This window comes from Rhinichthys klamathensis, unplaced genomic scaffold (genome assembly GCF_029890125.1).
Source record: "Rhinichthys klamathensis goyatoka isolate OS25496 unplaced genomic scaffold, OSU_Roscu_1.1 h1tg000069l_1, whole genome shotgun sequence".
NCBI classification, from domain to species: Eukaryota; Metazoa; Chordata; class Actinopteri; order Cypriniformes; family Leuciscidae; genus Rhinichthys; species Rhinichthys klamathensis.
In genome coordinates, this window is record NW_026606612.1 from 588,998 (window position 1) to 611,588 (window position 22,591).

A 22,591-nucleotide genomic window follows, 5' to 3' on the forward strand; every position below is an offset into this window, starting at 1 on the left:
TAGCATTATTATTAAGCTATAGTGCCGCAAGTTAAGAATGCAGCGCGAAACAGCGTGACCAATTCCTGAACAAATGATTCTTTTGAATCGATTCATTCTAGTGAATCAACAAATACATCACAATATACAGCACATGGCTCAGGCTGCATGGGGGATCACATGCTGTTGGGAAACGCAGCCCAGATTCCCGAAGATATTACTCGTAACCGGTTATTTTTGGTGAATCAACGTGGATCCATCAGAGCGGTAACTCACTGAAATAACTCACACAAATGATTTTCATCCCCAATTCGAATTCAACCAAAAACTATGCCGCAGCACTTGTGGGTAAATCATACTGACAGCCAGTTCATGACTAATGTAACTCACATTATATTGCTATGATGCAGAAAATGATATTGCCAGGGTTTGTGTAAGACCAAAATTCGAGCTTGGTTGTTGACAGTCGTTGTAACGGTATGCAATGTAAAAAAATAAAAATAAAAATCCACTTGTTAAAAATTCTAATTTTTGTTGATCGTTTCGCAAATACATTAAAGGGTTAGTTCGCCCATTTAAGACATGAAGTTGTATGCAATCCTTACCAGCACTATAGTGCATACACACTGACCCACTCTGTACCTCCCTGGTCAGAGTTCTGGCCGCTGGAAGTTTTTCAAGAAACTACTCCCGGTTAGTTTCCGGGGCCTCAAAACTGTGCGTTTTTACGTGAAAAAATTATTTGCGTTTCAAAGCTTGATTAATTTACCACACAAAAAACACGCCAGACAAAATTCATAGCCTACCTCAGTTTTAATCGGCACTATTTTCTTTCCATTTCTATCAATCCGCGCTGCTGTCAACGTCAACAGTGCGCACGTTCCGATCAGCTGTTCCATAGTGTTTACACAATCGATTGACAACGACGTAAAAAGTAGAAAATGAACAATGGTGCGAACTTGTAAATTCCCAGGTTGTGACCACAAGAATGTGCCGGGATCACCGTTCAGATTCCATCGTTTTCCTGTTTCGGATATAGCTACGAGACAGCTTTGGCTGGTTGCCATCGGCTACTCTGCGGGAGCTAAAATTTCCAGAATCAAGGATTATCGTTTGTGTAGTGCTCACTTCAGCGAAGACGATTACATCCCCAACCAAGGAGGAAAAAGAAAAAAACTGATTTTAAAGAGTTTTGCTGTACCAGTACCACGGGTAAGCCCTATATTTACTAACTTTATGATCCCATATGTCTAAACTGTACGGTAAAGCTGATGTTTAGACTCCAGTGGAAATACTCCGGTTAGGTATCCCCTTTGGCGTTGTGCTATACTTTCATCATCATCTGTTCCGTCTGACATTGTGCTAAAATTGGTTTCATCATCAGAAGTTTCGCAGTCAGACATGTTGTCAGCGAGTCGCGCTATCAACAGCTGATCGGAACGTTTTCACGTAAAAACGCACAGTTTTGAGGCCCCGGAAACTAACCGGGAGTACTTTCTTGAAAAACTTCCAGCGGCCAGAACTCTGACCAGGGAGGTGACTACAGAGTGGGTCAGTGTGTATGCACTATAGTGCTGGTAAGGATTGCATACAACTTCATGTCTTAAATGGGCGAACTAACCCGAATACATCATTTGCTAATATCCTGTCCACTTTGACACCCATGTCGAACCCAAACAAAATTCATGTGTGGGATGAGAACACGGTTGAACCATTCCCAAAACAATCTGCTTATGGATTTTAAACTATGTAAAATGTACCAACGGACATTTAGATTTAACATTGTGACCACGCGTTTCTGAAAACGTTCGAGGGAAGGTAGGAGGAGCTTATTTCGATTCTCACGTTGTCCCGCGAAAAGCATGTCTCCTCCCCCTGTTGTTGTACCGTTGGAGAGGAGAAGAGAGCGCGAATCACCAAGCAAACTACACTGTTGAGTTGCTGTCAGCCTGCTCACACTGTAGCCTACAGTCAGTCACCTTGTGCTGCTGCCTGTGTGACTGTATGCGATTCCGTTGCGTGACGATAAAGACGTTACCAACCGAATCTGCGTTTGCTGATGTTTTGTTTTTAAACGTATACAATACGACATAATTATAGACCGTCGTGGTAACGAATTTTTGGAGGTACCGGTTGTATGCGCTCCGACTGATCAAAACACTGGGTGAGTTTTCACACTTGGTTCTGCTAAATGAATTGTTTGTCCTTCGTTTTTCTAAGAATATTTGTAACTTAATATGCATTTATTTTCATTATGTATTATTTATGTAATTTTTTTAATCTTGAATTTGGGCTGTGTTTATTTTTAAACTGTTACGTGATTTTACCTGTCACTAATTGCACATCAGGTGTAAACTCATTTAGAAACTCAGTTTAAATAAAATAAAAAACTCAACACAATTTAGACTATCTGCTGTTTATGTTATATTTATAAAGTTAAATTTAAGTGAGTATCTTTTTTTTCTTAAAGTGATTACTACAATTTGATTTCTTCTAAACCTGGAAAAATCACTTATATTTACAAATCCAAAAGATAAAAAAAAGCTGCACATGTATAACATTTAATGTTTTTATGTTGGCTGACTGATATTAGTGTGAATGTAGCATTGTTTGCATTAGTTTTGTTACTGATGTCATAGTAGAAACATTAATTTTTGTCAGCCATGATCATTTATTCTCTGAGAGAAAGTGTCCAATAAGTAGTATTTGGATGGTCATGTGATCTCAATATATCGGCCCCCCTGAGGTGACCCCCTAGCCTGGTCCCACCAGACTCTCGTACATTTCATTTGTACAGAGAGTCATATGAGACAAATGACGACTCAAACTAGCGCACACCATCAACGTCATCGTTCTCAGCCACTCCCTCTGTTCGCTGATTGGGGTAAAAAAATTGACCGGAGAAAACCAAAGAATACACCACAATCCCAGACGTAGTACTGAAGGAAAATGAAAATTGAGCGGTAGGAGGGCGGAGCCAGGCTAGTGACCCCCACCACGTAAAGTACAAAAAAGCTGCAATTAGGCCATGTGTCCACCAATGCATTTTTTCCCGAGGCTAGCAGATGTTTTCAATTGTTTTCAATCATGGGAGCTCCGCGTTTTTAAAACGCCAACAGCGTGATGAGGCTCTTAGCGTCTATTTCACACCGAGCAAGTTTTTTACTGGCCGCTGACAGAAAACACAGCACTCATCACCATCACTTTTTACCCAGCCGTCCAATCACAGTGGAGGAGGGACAGGACAAATACCACACCGACCAACCGCCACATCCTGCTTGTACAATGGCAACAGATGACAACAAGCATAATAATGGAACAAACTATCTGTGAAATAGATACTACTAACACTTCCATGGTTATTCCATTTCATTCATTGCAAGAAAAGCGTCTCGACTGAAAAGAAAACGGTGCGCTGCCGAAGTGCTCTGAAGCGCCAACAGCTAAGCGTTTGCAGCAGAGCGCCTGGCATCTTCAGCTGGTTAAAAATGCTTTGGTGGACACACGGCCTTAGGCTACGGAATTGAACTAAAGTCTTCATCTCATCTTTATGCTTTTAAAACTTAAGTACTATAAATTTGTTTATATTTAGGTTTTTGTACAACATTTAAGTTTTTTTTTTTTTGCCTCTAGTATTGTGACAAAAGGTGTTTAAAAATGTTTTTCAAACAGGTTTTCCTCCACACATGCCAGCCATTGGTCATCAAACAGATAGCCCCACCCCAAACTTATGCCATTGGTTGAGCCAGTGCTATGTGAGGCTGGTTGGTATTCTCAAAACAACAATACTTAATGCCACAGTGCTTCCCTATATCCACCTTATTTTGCAATGCGGAAGTAAGCTATTTGCTGTGAATGTGCAAGACTTCGATTCATTAGCCACTATAGGTAAATAACTAGAAGAATAACAAAGTGCAGTAAACCGTAAAAACTATTTGCAATACAATGTTTAATGTGCACTTTGATTCTCTTGTTCTTTAAAAAAAATCCTGATGTCAATTTAGTTTGGAGGTTGGAGCGGGATTACCTTTTTGACTCAACAGTGGAAGCCCTTTTGGAAATTAGCTATATTTTTCCAATACCATTAGGCCTGTGTGTTGTTTTAAACCTTTAAAGATTTAATCAATCATACCTCCTACAAGGACTCTGAATGGTTAAAGCTGCAGTCCGTAACTTTTCTGGGTTAAAAATTGTTCAAAACTATCTGCTTGCCTTAGCTCGATTCAAAGCGGTAAGCTTGTAATAATGTTTTTAATTCCAGTGGTATCATTACGTCACATCTGTACACATAAAGAAGGTGTCTCGGCTAGTAGGCTATGTTGCGTGTGAGAATGTTGGAGGTGGAGATTTATAGCCTTTTCTCACAGCACTTGATATAATTAAACTTATCAATTTGATGGCGGATCCAGAAAGGTTCAAACGACAATCACCAGTGACAACTGGAGATTTACCCGTTGTAAAATGCAAAAGACTTCGGAGTGGCTACAGAAAAAAAAGAGACTGCAACCGGGCCCATGCGAAAACAAGGATAAATATCGGAAGGGCATTAAATGTAGTCACGCAATGCTGATGTTGAACTTTGAGAACAAAGTAGCCTATAATTTGCACGGTTTGACATGATATGATAAGCGACCGTTAATCAGCGTGATTTACTGCAATGCTTTTTTCCCTTATTTGGTCAGAACAAAAGTGGATGTTACTTACTTGTTCAGATGACATTTTCCGGTGAAAATTCTTATGTTGGTCATACTTCCAAAAAGTAGAATCTGTGATTCCGAATGACAGTATCCACACCGGCGTGGTGAATGATAGGGCATTCTCCTCAAAACATTGGATTTATCCACGCTGTGCCGTGCCGAGGCACAACCCACGTAAAGTTGATAATTCCGCAAATAACTGCAATTGCAGATTTCGAACAGAGATGGCGACAAAGAGTAAAAACTACAGACTGCAGCTTTAAGGGTCCACTGGAATGTTATTTGGAGTAATAGATCTTGTAATTTACCAAGTACTGCACTTCCTAATTTTTTTTATTTCGCTTGCAGTCATTAAGTCTAATTATACCATGGTCTGTCTGAATACTCGATTCTGATTGGCTGGAAGGTATACAATAAAACTGTTTAATGCACAGGTAGTTCCAAGTCATTTTAATCAGTGTTCTATATTAATGCACTGTTTTCATTGAAGTACACACTCACGTCACTCATAGATCTTGTTGCGCGCACACAGAAACATTCAGGAGCACAGAAACTTATCAATAACAGATTTAAGTTGTCAATGTTGGCAAATGACCATGGTATAAACTGGATAATCCTTGGCTAGCTGTGCATTAAATTATTTAAATGCACTTCGTGGAGGCAACCATCGTTTAATGCAGTTAGCTGTGGATTTTCCCTTACATATAACATTGCTGGGTATAAAAGGTTGTATGTTTCATATCACTATAGAAAAGCTCAAACAGAAGGAAATGATGCCAGCAATGCCAAGATCATAGGTTCAAAGACCAGGGAAAGCATGAACTGATCAAAAGTGAATACCATGCATGCAGTGTATCTCACTAAAAGCATTTGCCAATTTAGGTCAGAGGCCTTTAGATTACATACAAAAATGGTAATTCCGGAATGTTTTATATTGAAACAATACTATTGACAAAAAGTTTCTGTACAAAACAGACTTATTAAATATGATCAACAAATGGTGTCCCTTCTTTATTTTAAAGACCCATAATTGTTTTATGAACATGACCTTTACAGATGCTTCTTTTGAAACCATAAGTAGGCTATTTAATGGGAGAATCTCAAACCTGTGCCTCAGATTTGTTTACTATAATGATTCAGATTGATCCCTGACTACTGCTTTGACCCAATTCAAACTTACTGCATATAACATCTGGATGGGAAGGGAACATATTGTCAGTAAATAAAAAGTCAATGTATCCTTCGTTTTTTTTGCACTAATTGGTTTGTCCACAAGTTGCCCATGGTTGTTGTTTTACAGTATGCTTATGTGCTTTTATGTTTTTTTTTAGTTTTTTTTTTAGAGGAGTGCAGGTCACTAATTGTTTTCTAACTTTCTGTTCAACTGCCTGTGTTCACGCATGCTATAAAATGGAGTAATCTTTGAAAGGCTTTGTGTTTTGTACATGTAAAAGAACCTAACTTATAAAGTGATTTGGATCACTTGAATCAGCCAGTTCAACTGATTCATTGCAGAGTTGATTTGTTTAGATATTTGTGCCTAGTACACAGACACCTTTTAGCTAGCTTTCATGAAATTAAATAAACAATAGTACTGCAATCATTCTGAGTCTGATACACTTTACAACCTCTGTTTAGTGTAGCATTCTATGAGATTATGGGCATAATCCATGATGTAAGTAAACTTGTTAGATCAGATCACTCCATATGATGGACACATTGGGGTCTTCTTTATATACTACTGTTTGAAGATTTGACTACTGTAAAGACAACTGACATGCTGTGGCCAGTTTTGGCATGTACGTCTTTTATGCATTGCTTAAGCACATGGTGCACCATTGTCTTAAATTTCATTGAGGTTGATCATTGAATTAGTAGACTGTGGGTTTTGGAAGCCAGTGACAAACTTTCTAACTAGTAACAGTACATTACTGGGCTGGAAACGTTGTGTGGACTAGAAGACAGTAGAATGGTCTGCTGAATCATGTTACCAGGGATTGGAGCTGACAGCAGTGAATTCATCTTGTCAGATTGGAACAGATCCATTAGCTATAGCTATAAGAGATTTTAGGCAAATCTTTGCTAATCATCAACAATTGTTGGTGTCAATCATTCTCTTTGAGCTGTCTTGCCCAATAACAAAGATGGTCCAGTCCTAGTTGAAGGTGCATTCACTTGAGTTCAGAACCCTGAACATGAGCCCTGGCTGCGGAGCAACATTGAGATATAGTTGTGCAATCAAGTCGAGCTATTGATCCACCACCAGAGAATAAGGGCGTTTTCACACCTGGCTCGTTTGGAGTGTTTGTTTCGTTGTGCGTTTTCTCCCTTAGTTCAGTTCGTTTAGGCATATGAACACGGCAATCGTGCTCAGATCCGCACCAAAGCAATTGCTCGCCAGGTCTTGGTCTGATTGAAAACGAACTCTGGGACTGTTCGTTTGAGATGAGAAAGCAATCTGACCCAACAGACCAATGAACCAACGAACCAAGTGGTATCATAATTCTTAACGGGAAATGTGTTCTATAAAAATCAGCTGTGTCTGATTCTGTGTTGTTAGTTATCGCAACTGAAAACAAAAGAGCACCTCTTCATCTCGAAGTGGTTGCGTGTCACGATAGCTACAGATAAAGCCAATAAGCTCTTGTCAATCTTGTCAAAAACTTGTCAATCTTTCTTGATGGATGAGAGGACAGTCCCCATTAAGAGGACAGTTTTTCTCACACGTGACTTGCATTAAACACTTTTGGTACGCTTTGAAATGTTGCCTTGTGAAAGCGAACCGAACCAAGAAGAAAATGCAACATTGTAACAAATTAAGTCCCTGTTTCGGAACAAAGCAAACGATCTACAGATCTGAAAACAATGGCTGTTGGGATGCAAGAATCAATCGTTTAATCTCGTACAGTGTTTCATCGTGAACGAAAACCGATGCTTTGTCTGCGACACTTTACGACAGAAAGACTAGCATGTTTAATTTTTTTCTGTCTTCCTGCTGGGTTCTGTCATTGACCAATAGGAGCACAGAAGCTATTCCTAACACAGCTTTCAAACATGGCGAAATGAAAGACAGACGATGGTATTGGTGCTGCAAGGTGGAATTATGCAATAGAGGAAAACAATACTCCTGCCTATATGATATTTCCTGGAGGGACTACCACGCCAGTGTGAAAAAAGATAAATGCTGTAGAATGATTGCATAGGCAATGATTGCTATTGTTTGTTTACGCTCTTGTGAAGTCAGTCACTAGTTCCGCCTTCTCGATGACATCCCTGCACGTTATTAAAATGGCTAGAGATGATTGGTTGGAAAGCAACATGTAGTCTGACATGTTGCTTGTCCATGTCAGGACAAGAATTTAAGGGGCAAAATCGCATAATCTGACAGCGACTCTCGTAACAGAAAAAAACGTGTAGTCTGAAAGTCGCATACACTACTCACATACTTTGCCACCATTAAAAAAAGTATGTTCTATAGCCTATAGTATGAATGTGTATTATGAATGTAATCATGACTTATATTATATTCACCTTGTTGTCATTGTCATGTGACCTACTAGCATCAGTTGTGTCACTTGACTGCCATTCACAAATCCTGTTCTGTGGCTTCATGGGATGGGCTCATTGGATGGGCACTTCAGATATCTTCGGGTATTTGTCGCCTACTATTTTAAGAATTCTGTGAATTCGGACATAATACCTGTTCACATACTGTTTACCCCCTACTATGTAGTAGGGAAGTATGCGATTTTCGATTCAAGTTATTGACAGCCATTAAAAATATTCAGAATACTTGATCTAATAACATCTGCATCTTGTGGACGTCATGTGCCACCAAGTAGTCATGGCTGAGCTGTCCTACTTCCCCTGTCTGTGTACTCATTCCACACAGTTTTAATAGTTGCTTTCATTTCATAACAGTAAAGCAATAGATTATTTTTCTACTCTGGAGTAATAGTCTGTTCTTTTAATACATTATTAAACTACGCACGTTTTTTTTGTTCCACCCCTAAAAATCTCTTAAATGGTACAGCCCTTTCTGTCAGTAATTTTCCACTCACCCATTGACATTCACTGTGGGGGAGGGGAACGGCTGTGCTTGCTTGAATCACAGAGTAGCTGTGCTGTTGTATTATGCGTTTCTCGGTGTGTTTTCCACTTCTTTGCCATGTGATAGTCGTAGACAAATAGTTTGTTCACTGACGTCAGGTCTAGTGTACTTTATTAAAATGCAATTACAGGTGCAAGCTTTGCAGTGGCAAGTAAAATATGTTTAACTTGCGTTTCCATGAGTACATGGTTCAGTTTTCTTTTCCCTTTTAAGCTCTGTTAATGGGTGCTGTTATATCACAGGTCGTGGTTGTACAATATATTGAAATGTGTTATTTCTTCCTTTTTTAAATGATCTTATCAAAACGAACTCAAAAAGGGAAAAGAGAGAGCTTCTCATTTTCTAAGTAAAGAAAATAGGACAGAAGTGTGTGAAACCGGGCTGATTTCATGTCGCTAGCAATTAATGCCACATAAATGTTGTGTTTTTTATTTGTACATCAGTCGAAATAAACTAGCCTATTTCATGCATAAAGCGATTAAACAAATTTAAGAGGTTTCATGATTATTAATACTGTTGTCGATTATTAATAGTCAATTCGAAAAAGGTTTTAAAGTTTGGTCTAAAATGAGTATGTTTTAAGACATAAATAAAATATGTCTATATAAATACTTGATAAAAAATAGGGTAAGGAATGGAAGGAGAAGGAGAGCTGCTCATATCTTGAGTGTAGAGAACAGGACAGAACTGGTTGAAACCGGTTGTGGTTGCACAGCTTTACTTCCTGACTGTACAGCGCCACTGTGAACAACAATGATTTCAGGTCACTAGCTATTTGTGCCGTAATGATAGCGTGATATTAATAGTACAAATTTTTAGCGCTAAAACTATTTTGTGTTTTAGGATATTTTACGATTTTTAATGATGTGTCGTTTAGTGACTGATTAGTTTAAGAAATGTTTTACATTTTTAAGGTAATAGAAGAACATATAATGAAATAACAACATACCAACAAAGAAAAGAGATAAATAAAATCAGCTGATCTAATTTTTCAGCCTCTCGAGGTAGCTGATGAAGATTAATTTTACATTGATTGTTTTGCAGTATACCATGAAACAATAGTTGTCTGTGCTGTTGGTCTCATATCAAGAAGGCATGATTTACTATTTTTATATTCAACATACACTAATCGTACATGATAATTCTGGTACATGATCATGTGTATGCATGTTATAGATCAGGGTGAATTTAGCTTTAGAGTGGCCACACATTAGTCTAGTCACATTTATGATTGTCATCATTTAGGCCTAATCATTCCTAAATTGTATCACAGGAGGGTGAGTACATGATGGCAAGTTTTCTTTTTTGGGTGAACTATGTTTCTTTAATGAAAGAACTATGTTTCTTTCAACCAGGCTATGTGCTAACAACCAATTTAAGAGCCCATTTACAATAATTTAAGGTAGCTAACAGACTTGTCAGCTTTTTAAATCTGCAGCGTACAATGAAAACGTTAATGTTTTGACACATTCAAACTGATGCTTCCAATTTTTTTTTATAGTGCTGTGAGGGAATTATGCTTGTTCATCTGTGCTGCTGCACATCTGTAAGTCTGTGTGCATTTGATTTGGTTTTTGTGAACCCACTACACACACATTATGGCACTGAACTGACAGCATGAATCCAATACTGGCCCATCGGGTTGGTGACAAACTCGTCAACTGCGCCAATGTATCATCTTTTGTTTAAATTCCATATAATAAGTGTAAAAATGTACTAGGGGTGTGACGGTTATTATATAACCGTGAGACCGACGGTTATAGTTGAACACCGTCATTAGAACTGGTCCGCCAAAACCGTGCTATTAAAATATTTTTTACAAACTTTTTTTATCATAATGTTTAAATACTAATATCAGCTTACGAGGGAAACGGAGGCGGAGTTGGTGCTTCGACGCCTCCGCACGAGCGCAAGGTGCGCACCTCAAAAATGACGCGTTGGGTGCGCAAGACCCCATTTCGCTTGGCTGTGTGCACGGCTTTTTTTGTAACAGCGCCGCGTCCGAGGATGACCAACTTCAAGCCGAATCTGCCCGAGCATGTACGTCTCACCGCGCCGGCACGCAGTTTGCGCAAAGTTTTTTTGTTAAGGTTTTGTTTACTGTGTGTGATTTATTTAAAACATTGCAACGTTTTTTTTTTGTTAAAGGACAAGTTCGGTATTTTACACTTAAAGCCCTGTTTCAAGATCGTTTCTGATAAAATAGAACGGTTAAGAATAAAATTTGGACACATGCTGCTGTCCCGAGAAATTTCGGTTTCTGTGGTCGCACCCCCCCCCACCTCTACAATGGTTGCAAAGGTGCACAGAAACAATCCTTCCTAAAACGCATTAAACTTTAGTTTACAAAGACGTGAAACTCACGGAGTGTTCAGGGGTGTTCACTGATATGCTCACACAAAAATCGCTGCAAAAGATGCTTTCCAACAGGTTTTATCGTAGTTTTTGTCTAACTCCATTTGACTTGACTTGGACAAAAAATACGATAAAAACTTTAACACATCATGTAACACATTGGCTATTATTAGATTAACAAAATTAAATTATTTGATTCAGTAATGATTCATAATTTAAAAAGTGAAAATTTAGGTGCAAAACTCTATTGCGCTTAAAAAAGTGGCATGATGAAACATTACCAGGTTATACAACACCTAAAATCCTCTGCAAAGCAAATGGTACAGCCTCGTTTCTGTCACCCCTCCCCCACACTTATCACGTGTTGGCTCATGATTGAGTTCTCCTGGCTTACTTAATTAAAATGGCGTATAAACATTGTTACAAGATTAGTGCGTTTGTATAAATATCAGGATTTTAAATGGTCAACAGGACTTTGACAAAACTGATTCAAAATGCTGCAGCTTTTTGTTCTACTTAACCATGACATGTGGTGTGGACACTCCCCTATGCACAACCACATTATGGTATAGTCCACCCTTGCCTCTTGTTTTTCCACTTCATCTCTTTTTTTTTATTAGGGGTGCCATTTACTATTCATACATTTAACAACCAACGAGCTTTTTGCAATTGTAAATTTAGCCATAACTAAAGGTTTTGTGTGGGAACAGGTTTATTTTCTCTACAAAAGTGTTATTTTATCTTTGTGTAATATGCTCTCACCATTTATTAAAGGTTGCTGACCTAATTAAGCCCTGGTTTGATATGAATATATTTAATCGTACTTAATGTTTCTCTACAGTGTTGATTGACAGAGTAATGACTTTGTACTTGAGTGCCTTGCCGTGAGTACTCGGCTGCTTTCCAATGCTCATCCGCATATTTGCATTCCTGTGACCTTTGCATTGTTAGCGCTATGCTATGCTAGTTAAGCTACAGGAATTACGAAGCAGTGGCATATAGCGCTACTGTCATTTATACTGGAAGCATTTGTGGACCAAATAGATTGGTTTTTGGCAATCTGTTTTTCCAACCAGGCTATGTGCTAATAACCAATTTAAAAGCCCATTTAAATCAGCAGCGTACAATGAAAACGTTAATGTTTTGACACATTCAAACTGATGCTTCCAAAAAGATTTTGAATAGTGCTGTGAGGGGAATTATGCTTGTTCATCTGTGCTACTGCACATCTGTAAGTCTGTGTGCATTTGATGAGGTTTTTGTGAACCCACTACACACACATTATGGCACTGAACTGACAGCATGAATCCAATACTGGCCTATAGGGTAGGTGACAAACTCGTCAACTTCGCCAATGTATCATCTTTTGTTTTTGCGCCAGCAGTGGCACCAAATGGAATTGCAAAATAATGACAAAATGGCTTTGCCAAAAACTTTTACCACCCTTCCTGCCCTACTCCCTGTCATTATTTGTGCAAACAGGTAATCTTGCCCCTAACATGTCATATATTTAGTTGAAAATATATATTTTTTCAAAATATAAAAATATATCAAATTTATATAACATCTAGGCCTTTGTCTCTTGAGTCCAATTTTCAATGCACATTAATTGCATGCAATTTTTCTGTGCTTCGATATTGGCAGTAAACCCATAACCATGCATGGGAACCAAAATCATGATTTATTATTGTACTTTTTTTTCTCATTCATTGTTATTGGTTTTGTTTTAATAATTAACATACCTGAATATCTAGGCAGTTTCTTTTAAAGTGGAGGTTTCTTTTCTCTCGCATTCTGTCCTCTGAGAAGATATCAGATTCCTGTGTCTTTGCCGACTTTCATTCTGTCTTCATGTTAGGTGTTAATGAGATCCTAGTATAAAAATAAGCTTAACTAATCTACGAAAATTAGGACTTAACTGTCAGCTCTTCATGTCTCATTCTCATTTTATCATTAATCCCAGGACTTGATTATTTATTTTGCGACAATGACCGTTTGATTGTACAGGATGCTTTCCAGCTTTCGTCAACAAAAGCATTTTTCACTTTCATGTGTAATCATACAACATCAAGTTACTCGTTACATAAGCACTAAACGGACACAAATGTTACACAATCTCTCTTCCCAGTCATATCATTACTTGGCTATTGTCTGTTCTGCTGGAACTACAGGAGAAGGTAAGGGTTTAGATACTGTTTTTACCATTCCCAATCAATGAAAACTCAGTGTCGTTTAATGCTGTTTCCTGCGCCTGGCTTTCTCTGCCGATACAAGATAGAGTGTCTCCCCCTCTCAGTTCTTATAATGGTATGGTCTGTACTCTCCAGTAATTTTCCATTGCCTGCTCTGCCTGCTACTTGGTAGCAAGAGGGTGGAGCTACACTGCAGTGTGACTGTGTCTCCAGAACTAGTTTCAGGTAGTTTGATATTTTGCGTACTTATTACGCTATTTTGAACAGTTCTCTGTTTAAACGTTTTTTCAGAGCATGTCCAGTTTAAACCCTCGTTTAAAGGGTTCATGTCTTGAGGAATCAAATTTACATTGATATTTTGGCATAAGGGGTCATTGTACACAATGAAGTTACAGAACTCAAAACTTGCTAGCGGTCCAAATAGAGCATCTAATTATTTCACTCTGCAGTAACGACTCTTTTTAAAGAGATCACATTGTGATGTCAGGATGTGGTGTTCATTTGAATGACCCCACCCCTGCAACAAGCGTAATAGTCTTGTTGAATTGATAAAGAGAGCAGTTAAAGCAGCACTAGGTTACTTTTCAACCTTCATAATATACTTCCACGTCTCTTGTGATGGTACATCGACTTACAATAGGTTGAATGACACGTCTGCCATAGCCTGACGGGGTCTGTAGCGTTTTTAATCGTACTTTTAAACTTCGGGTTTCGGGTAGTAACCGGCGAACAAAGAGAACTACAAAATTCGACTGCTTTACGGCATATACGTCACTTCCACCACCACCCCCACTTCCTTAAAATCGGACGTGCGAGCCAAATGTTATAGTCATGGCCGAAGCAGCACAGAAAAACAAGAAAGCAAAGGTTTTATCGGAGCAAAGCAAAAAGAGAAAAAGAGAAATTGATCGCGTTAAAGGCAGAACGAGGATCAACGTTGGGCCAGCATTTTCTCGCTGGCGTGAGCTGAAGGAGGAGGAGGGGTGCCCGACCGATGCGGACTTGAAAAAAAAAAAAAAAATCTAACGAAAGCCTGTGTCTAAACGGTGTGCACAAGTTTGGTAGGGGCTACATTCTTGCAAGTAAATATAAGTTGTACAAAATCATATTTTAGGATACCTAACATGTCTGTGATATTTGTTTATTTGTCTTGCCTCAAGCTATAATGCAAATCGATTTGTAAAATTTGCAGATTCATTTATGGTAGCTTGATATTATAATATTGACGATATATGGTTATTATCAACCACTCAAACATTGCATTGAAGTATCATATAGATTCAGTAAAACGGTAACCAATAGACTAGGCTACTATAATGACGCTGGCTTGTAAACGTGATCATCGCGATCATTTGTCGTTAGAAAAAAATAAAACCCATGAAATTATATTCATATGACATGCTGAAATATATGCCACTGTACCTGGGATGAAGACATTTCACACGCGACGCAAGCAGAACACCTGCATGTGACCTCCTCCTACAGTGTTCAGGGCTATCATGGTTGTCAACAAATGCACGTGCATGTAGGATGACAGAGTTTACGACAGTAGTAGAGGTCAAGAGGACAATACTGTTTCCCAACTGTAGGGGGACCCCACCCCGACAGCAAAAGTTCCCTGTTGTTACTTTAAGGTAATCCATCACTGATAGGGCAGAAATTGGTACTGTTTTTGCTTTTCCCCCAGACATTGCTGTGGTCCTGGTTGTAGAAAACTGCATCTTTGCCTGCATTTCCAAAGGATGTGCCTAACAATGTGCCTGATTGTGTAAATGTGGGATTATTTGTTTGTTTGGCACATTTTAACATTGATTTGTTTGTAAAACACTCACAATATGTGGCAGGATTTGCAAAGTTACTATTATTGAAAGATAGGACAGTACTATAATCAACCTGACTGATGACGGTAAGTAAACAATTTAATTCTAATGTAATGGTTTGCTAATATTTGTTTGAAAAGCAGGGTGTAATGTAATGCAAAGCATGTGTGTAATGTGTAATACTTGGCTGATTATCACCTAAGTGCATAAACGGATACCTGGAGACAGATTTATAAACTCTTCACGTTTGTAGCCAGTGTTAAGGCCCATTCACACCAAGAACGATAACTATAAAGACAACTATATTAGCGTCCACACCAGCGGACGATATAGTTTTGTTTATTCTAAGTGCGTGCTTGCCTGTCACTTTAAATGCTCGAGTTCGTTACAGCAGGATGGATTCTGATTGGCTGTCTATGTTTTTATCTTTCATCAGCTGGATAAAATCGTTCTGAAAGTGATTCCAACGATATCGTTTCTCTGTGCCATTTTCGTTAAAGCTGTGGTGTGAACTCTGCTATTCTTTAATATTGAGAACGATTTTTAGAACTATATCGTTATCTTTATAGTTATCGTCCTTGGTGTGAACGGGCCTTAAAGCGATACTTCAGGATTCAGCATTAAGCTTTGTATTAGTAGAAAACCTGTAGTATTTTCGAATTACCATGCTTTCCACCCTCATATCCCCCTGAGCCGAGAGATTTATGTATTTTTTGTCTGGAAAAAATCCTCCGATGACGCAAAAATCGTCATTTTGCGTCATCTGAGAATTTTTTGGCCAGAGGCTAAAGACTACAGTCAGTAGTAGGGGCTGTTCCGCATGTTTTCAACCCGCCCATAGAGGGTGGGATCTGACTCACAGAATGTAGTGTCAGCCATCTTTTTTTGGAAGCTAAGCTAGCAGGCTCTTGTTCTGTGGAGAAAGCTGAGTAGCAGGGGTTACCATCCTCTTTTTCCCGGACATGTCCAGCCGTCGATGTCCGGGATTCAGCTTTTGCTTTTTGCAGTCACCATTCATTGTTTACATGCACACCTTTTGTTTCAATCTAACTGAATTCATTCCGATTGGTGAATCTGAATGTAGTGTTTACATGAGCGCTAAACAAGTGATCGGTTGATGCGTTTTAACATTGCTAAGAAAATGAGAAAATCCTCCGTGAGAGATACGAGACCGGTGCGTCTTACAGGTGTCGCTCATCGGTAATCACGCCACCGGCCTCGCGCCGTTCTCCCGCTGCCCTAGCCTTGTCCTGCTCGCCACAGTAAACATAATGAATGGCGACTGTAGAACGCAAAACCCCAATCCCGGACATTTTGGGCGATCTCGAAACACATTTTCGGGCAGACTCATCACAGAGACTCACTAGTAGCCTAGACTTGTTGTTTAACTACTGCGCTCTGTTACCGGTAGGCGTGGCCTCCTAGGGCAGCGAAGCAAGTGCATTCTGGGAGTTGTTGTCTTTCATCCACATAAGCCAAAAATACATTTCAGCTCCAAATTCAAAAATAATTTCACATTTCTTCTACATAAATGACCCATTTTAAATACACATTCATCTTTCCAGAGGTGAAGTATCCCTTTAAGTCTGCATTATTTTCAGTGTTGGCAGCTTTTTAGATGGTATAGCCTATAATTTTGGTTTTCATCAAATTGTGTCTTTTGTAGACTTGGTGCCAATTTAGTACAGTTCTATCCGGAGTTTTGAAAACCGTTTTGTTCGTAATCGAGGAGACATTGATAATTTCCTTTGCAAAGATTTTAGCCAATCACAATAATGGATTTTTACATTTTAGTCTTAATGCACAAGTGGCCCAAAAATTAAACCATCAGTTGAAGGGTCAGAGAAGGAGTAGAAAGTTTAGACCATTTTTTTCAATAAACAAAGTGAACCCTTACTTGCTCAACAAGGTTCTCTTCAAACTAGCTACGATTACATGGACTCCTTTTGTTTCAGTCGGAATGAAATAATTCAAGAGTGATGAATTCGAACATAGTGTTATGAATGATAAATAAAGTCATCGGGATGATTTGCGTGTTTATGTCTCAAGCTTCAAATTGGAACTTATATTCTTTCTGAGTTGTAAAATGTGCACACTGCATGAATACAGACGCACAGAGGATGAGTGGAAAGAGAATTTTAGATTGCTTTGCTGTATTACTACACGGCTACTGTTGCTCTATCATAACAGTTTTAGCCTCATAAGGAAGAATGACCATAGTAGTCATTTAATAATGTCTGCTTTCGTGCCCTCAGTGGCAACACTGAGAATGCAATGCATACTTGTGTAACAGCATTTTTGGTACACAACTACTCTCTGAATGGAGTTTGAGGAGCTGTAAGTTGCACCTTAATTCAGTCTTTTATGATTGTGTATATTTGCACTGTACTTCTGTTCTTATTTCGGTGAGCTTCACATTGAATTGCTGTCAGAATGAAGCTTTGAAATGCATGACGGGAAATGAGAGGCAGCTGTTGAAACTGTCATACTGTTTTCATTCTTAATTAGTAAGCAAAATTTTAGCCACAATAGTCATTACATTTTTCAGAGGATGCTAAAAAACAACAATCAGATTAGGTTTTGGGTTAAACCAGCTTGAATGTTTTGACGTACTGTCTGTGACCTGTCTTGAATTCGTATAACCTTGATGATTGAAAGGTGTTAAAAGATAACAAGGCTGTTTTATAAGAAACACATGCTAGATTATTTCAATCTGTAGACTAAATTAGACAACATTTGAGATCATGATACTTTTTATGTTTATTTCTTCTCAATTTACTGAAACACTGCTATTTCAACTGTTTTCTTTGTCACCAGCCGAGCTGGTGGCCATTTTGTGTTATTGCAGTGCAGAGTATAAAATGGCTGAATGGGGGAGGGGCTCTTAAAGAGACCTTGCTCGAGTCTGGCTCTCAGTGGTAGATGTAGTGTGCATGCTTCACTGCTGTTGTGCCGTGTTAGTTTCTGGTCATTCTAGAAGGAGTTTAAGCTGTAGTGCAATATTTTTTTCCATTTCATGCACCTGTATGACAATTTTGTGAGTTTTGAAATGCAAAAGTGGCCCAAAATGTAATGTTCAGTCAGAGAAGTAGTGGAAAGGTAGGTTTAGACTAGGGATGCAAATTATCGATTAATTCATTAATCATTAGTTGATCAACATTATCGATCGATTAACGATTAACTGATAAGTGGCTATTTTCCTGAGAATGTAAATTTCTCACGGTATCAATTTAGCATAAAAAGCAAAATATTTCTTATATACTGAATAAAAATGCATGTTATATTGCTCAATTGATGTTTTATTGTAACAGTTGGGATACGTTAGAGATTATGGCATTTATGTAGTTTAACTAAATAAATGATGCACAGAAAATTAAAGTACATAAAAAATGATTGTGCACTGGCTCACCTGTTGCATGTGAAACATTAAGCAACATAAAATAAATTTTAAATAAAATCTATATGGGTAGGCTTAGCCTACCTACACTATATTAAGCCTACATATAATAATCTATCTGGTAAACATCTTATATAAAAAACTTGAAACATTAGCAGCAGCACTTATAATATAGGCTGAGCGGGGGAGTAAAATGTACAACTTGTAACGAGTGGAAATAAGGTGTGGCCCCTTTAAGAGCTGTGCGCTCTCTGTTGAACTATCGGCGGCAGTATTGTATTGTATGTGCCGTGCGCCTCGAACACCCCTTTTACTGTCTATGCGAACACCCCATGTATGCGGGTAATTTCTTTTTGATGCAAATTTTTTATCTTATTTTGTTTACTATAGCCCCTTTCACACAGAGATTCCGGAAAATACACGGATAAAGCGACCCGGGATTTGACCCGGGTTCGTTTGACTTTGGTTCATTCACACTGCCAGTGATTTTCCGGAATCAGAGAGTGCGTTCACACACAACCCGTAAAAATCCTGTAAAGACACGTGACATCGATGTGACATGTAATGTCTCAGCAGCGTGTATAGTTTGCTTATGAGCTGTGATTTCTCTCTGGAGAAACCACGCTTGTGCATTTTTTTTTCTCTGATTCGATCATAAACTAGCGCATTACGTACCGTTTCACTAGCCTGCTTTCACTTCACTTCAGCGTCATCATTACGACACGGCATTGGTTACGGCTTTTGTTCACACAGCGCGCGTTCCGGGACTGATCCCGGCAATGTTACTATAGGTCCCCAACCCGGCATCGATCCCTGCATCAATCCCTGGTCGTGTTTGCGTTCTGGCAATTTCCCGGGATCAACGCGCTGTGTGAAAGGGGCTTAAGTAACGATGTGGACGGTAGAACGTGTGATAGACAGTTAGACTAGTTTCCCGGAAAAAATAACAAACCGGGAGGGGTCCGGGAGATAGGGCTAAAAAACGGGAGAAACCCGGGAAAAACGGGAGTGTTGACAGGTATGAGCTAACTTATTGTTAGAATACAGCTGGATTTTCGAGGTTAGCATGCTGTATAGCTGGTAGTCAATATCGATGCACTCCCCTCCGTTTTGACCGCCTCATGTTTGGTTTCTTTTTTGCCGCCTCAAGTTTGTGTCAGCTCTCTCGCGTGAGAATCTCGTGTCACGTTCGCAATGTTCAATTAGCCGACAATTAATTTAATTGAGTAATACCCGCAGATTTTGTGCTCACACAGAAGGTGCGCGAACATAAAGCCGCCTCAGTACTAAATTGAGTAATTTTTCGCTGCTTAGAAAAACAGTCAAATATACAAAAAATAATGTCAAACAGGGTTCCAGACTGCGACCAAAATGTTCGCATATGTGCGAGAATGGCGCGAGTTAAAATTGTGGTCGCATTTGTGCGAGTGCATGGTCATGTACTCAGTTAAATTCACGCATGCGCAACAGAACGCTGTTGTGTCAGCAGCTGCTGCTGTCCGTATGTTCAAAATGAACAAGTACATCATGAATCCATTTTCCAAACTGTGTTTTTGACTTATACTGAATCACTACGGTACGCCTATAATAAGTGTTTATATTCTGACTATTTTATCCCGGGGTCGTCTCGGCTGCGGAGTTGCCCAGTGCCTGCGTGACTCGCCATAGACATTAACGAAGAGAAGTATCTCCGGCTACAATGTTCTTCTGCAAGACACTTGCATTTTATTTATTAACGAACGTACACGTGACGTCACGCGCATTGCACACTGATGAAACGTCATAATAAGTGTAAGTTAAATGTACAGTGTACGACATGTAAAAAAGACAAGAGGCTAACAATGTCAAGATCAATATTTGTGTAGCCTGACACGGTATTTTCACACTGCATCCGTTCCAGGAGCGCTGCGTAGCAGTGCAGAGATCGTTTACACACCGAGTCTATTTTTTCTGTGCTGCATGTGCTGAATTAAAGTGACAGCGCATAGTTCGTGGTCAAAATGAGCACAAATTGACATGACAATGAATTTCATCATAAATGCATTTAATTAAATAAAATGTAGTAGGGCCTATCTCACCATAAAGGCATTTAATTAAATACTACTATTTTTCACAGTCATCTTTTTACTTTTAACTTTTTAATAGTTTTTTTTGAGAATATTTTGATTTGATCGTTAAAAGATTAAAACATTTTGCTAACATGAGGTCTTGTGTCAGTCTTTTTACATCAGTGCAAAACTATGGTATGCAGATTAAGACCACTTTTCATCAGCATGCATTGATTAATCCCATGGCATGTAGCAAAAAATAAATAAATAGGTGCGACCAAATCATATGCTGGTGCGACCAACGAAGAAAGTTGGTAGCACCAGTGCAACCAGTGGAAAAGTTAGTCTGGGGCCCTGTCAAAATGCCAGTCTTGGCAAGTTTTCACGTAAACACAGTGTTATGTTTTAAGAGAAACAGTTGAGAAAGAAAACACATGTGTAACAGTAATGGATCCGTGCGTTAGGTCTTAAAGTGACAGCAGCCTAATATACCTGCTGCCAAATTTATGAGATAAAAATATACAAATGGAAGTTTTTTCCCATGTAATCGATTGTCAAAATTGTGGCCAGTGAAAATGCTGAGTGGTTAGTAACTTTGGAAAACCACTAGCCACAGTGGCTGGTGAGCAAAAAAGTAAATGTCAAGCCCTGTCAAACTAGCTACGTTTACATGGACACCTTTTGTTTCAATCGGAATGAAATCATCACAGATGATGAGTGGAATGAGAATTTTAGATTGACACGATAAACATTTATATTCAACAAAATCACCAGCTCGTTCCAAGCGTCTTTACGTCATTACGTCATTGCACATGCGCAGAACATTCCAGTTTCGGTTTTTAATCCGATCAAGTGTTTACATGTTCTATCGAATGGATTTGAAAAGTTTTAAACCATTAGGCCAATTCATTCCCATTGACGGGGTTACATGTGACTTTTTATTCAGACTATGCTACTAGTCTGATAACAATTTAATTATTAGGGTCCATGTAAACGCAGGACTGTTGCTCTAACATGACGTATTAGCCTCAGGGAAGAATGCTATAGTAGATGTTTACACTAATGTCTGCTTTAGTGCCCTCAGTGGCAACACTGAGAATGCAATGCATACTTGTGCAACAGCATTTTTGGTACGCTACAACAACTCTCGAAGTGCAGTTTGCGAAACTGTAAGTTGCACCTTAATTCAATCTTTTATGAGTGTGTATATTTGCGCTGTACTTCTGTTCTTATTTCGGTGAGCTTCACGTTGAATCTCGTTGTCAGAATGAAGCTTTGCAATGCATGACGGGAAATGTGGCAGCTGTTGGAACAGTCATGCTGTTTTCATTCTTAATTAGTGAGCAAGATTTCAGCAACAACAGTATACGTTCTGTAGAGGATGAAGAAGCAAAAACAACACAATCAGATTAGGTTGTAGGATGAACCTTGAATGTTGGGCATGCTGTGCCCTGTGTTGAGGTTGTATAACCTTGATGATGGAACGGTATTAAAAGATAACAATTTTGAAAAAGACAAATAAGACCATGGGTGACCTTGACCTGAGGATAAAAAAAAAAAAAACAGGCTTGATTATTATTCAGGCAACCTTTGAGATCAAGACACTTTTATGTTTGTTTCTTCTCACTTAGCCTAATTTACAGAAACACTGCGATTACAGCTGTTTTCTTTGTCATCAGCCGAGCTGGTGGCCATTTTGTGTTATTGCAGTGCAGAGTATGAAATGGCTGAATGGGGGAGGGGCTCTTAAAGAGACCTTGCTCGAGTCTGGCTCTCAGTGGTAGCTGTAGTGTGCATGCTTCACTGCTGTTGTGCCGTTTTTGAGAATTTTAAGCACTAGTGCATGAAAAATTTTCCATTTCCTGCACCTGTTTGACAATTTTGTGGGCTTTGAAAGTAATAACATTTTATGGCTCAAAATTCATTATTCTACAATTGTAAAAATTTTACTATTGAATTGTAATCTGGTAGATCAGATGGCTAGTTTTAGTA

General features: G+C 38.9%; 1 protein-coding gene across 1 annotated transcript in view; it reads left to right on the top strand.

The window, feature by feature from the left end:
- Positions 1 to 1,877: 1,877 nt before the first annotated feature.
- Positions 1,878 to 22,591, top strand: part of atf7ip (activating transcription factor 7 interacting protein) — a 45,124-nt gene continuing 24,410 nt past the window's right edge. Inside the window, exon 1 of the mRNA XM_056250479.1 lies at positions 1,878 to 2,143. The gene's annotated coding sequence lies outside the window, so the exon portion shown is untranslated. The remainder of the gene's footprint in view (positions 2,144 to 22,591) is intronic.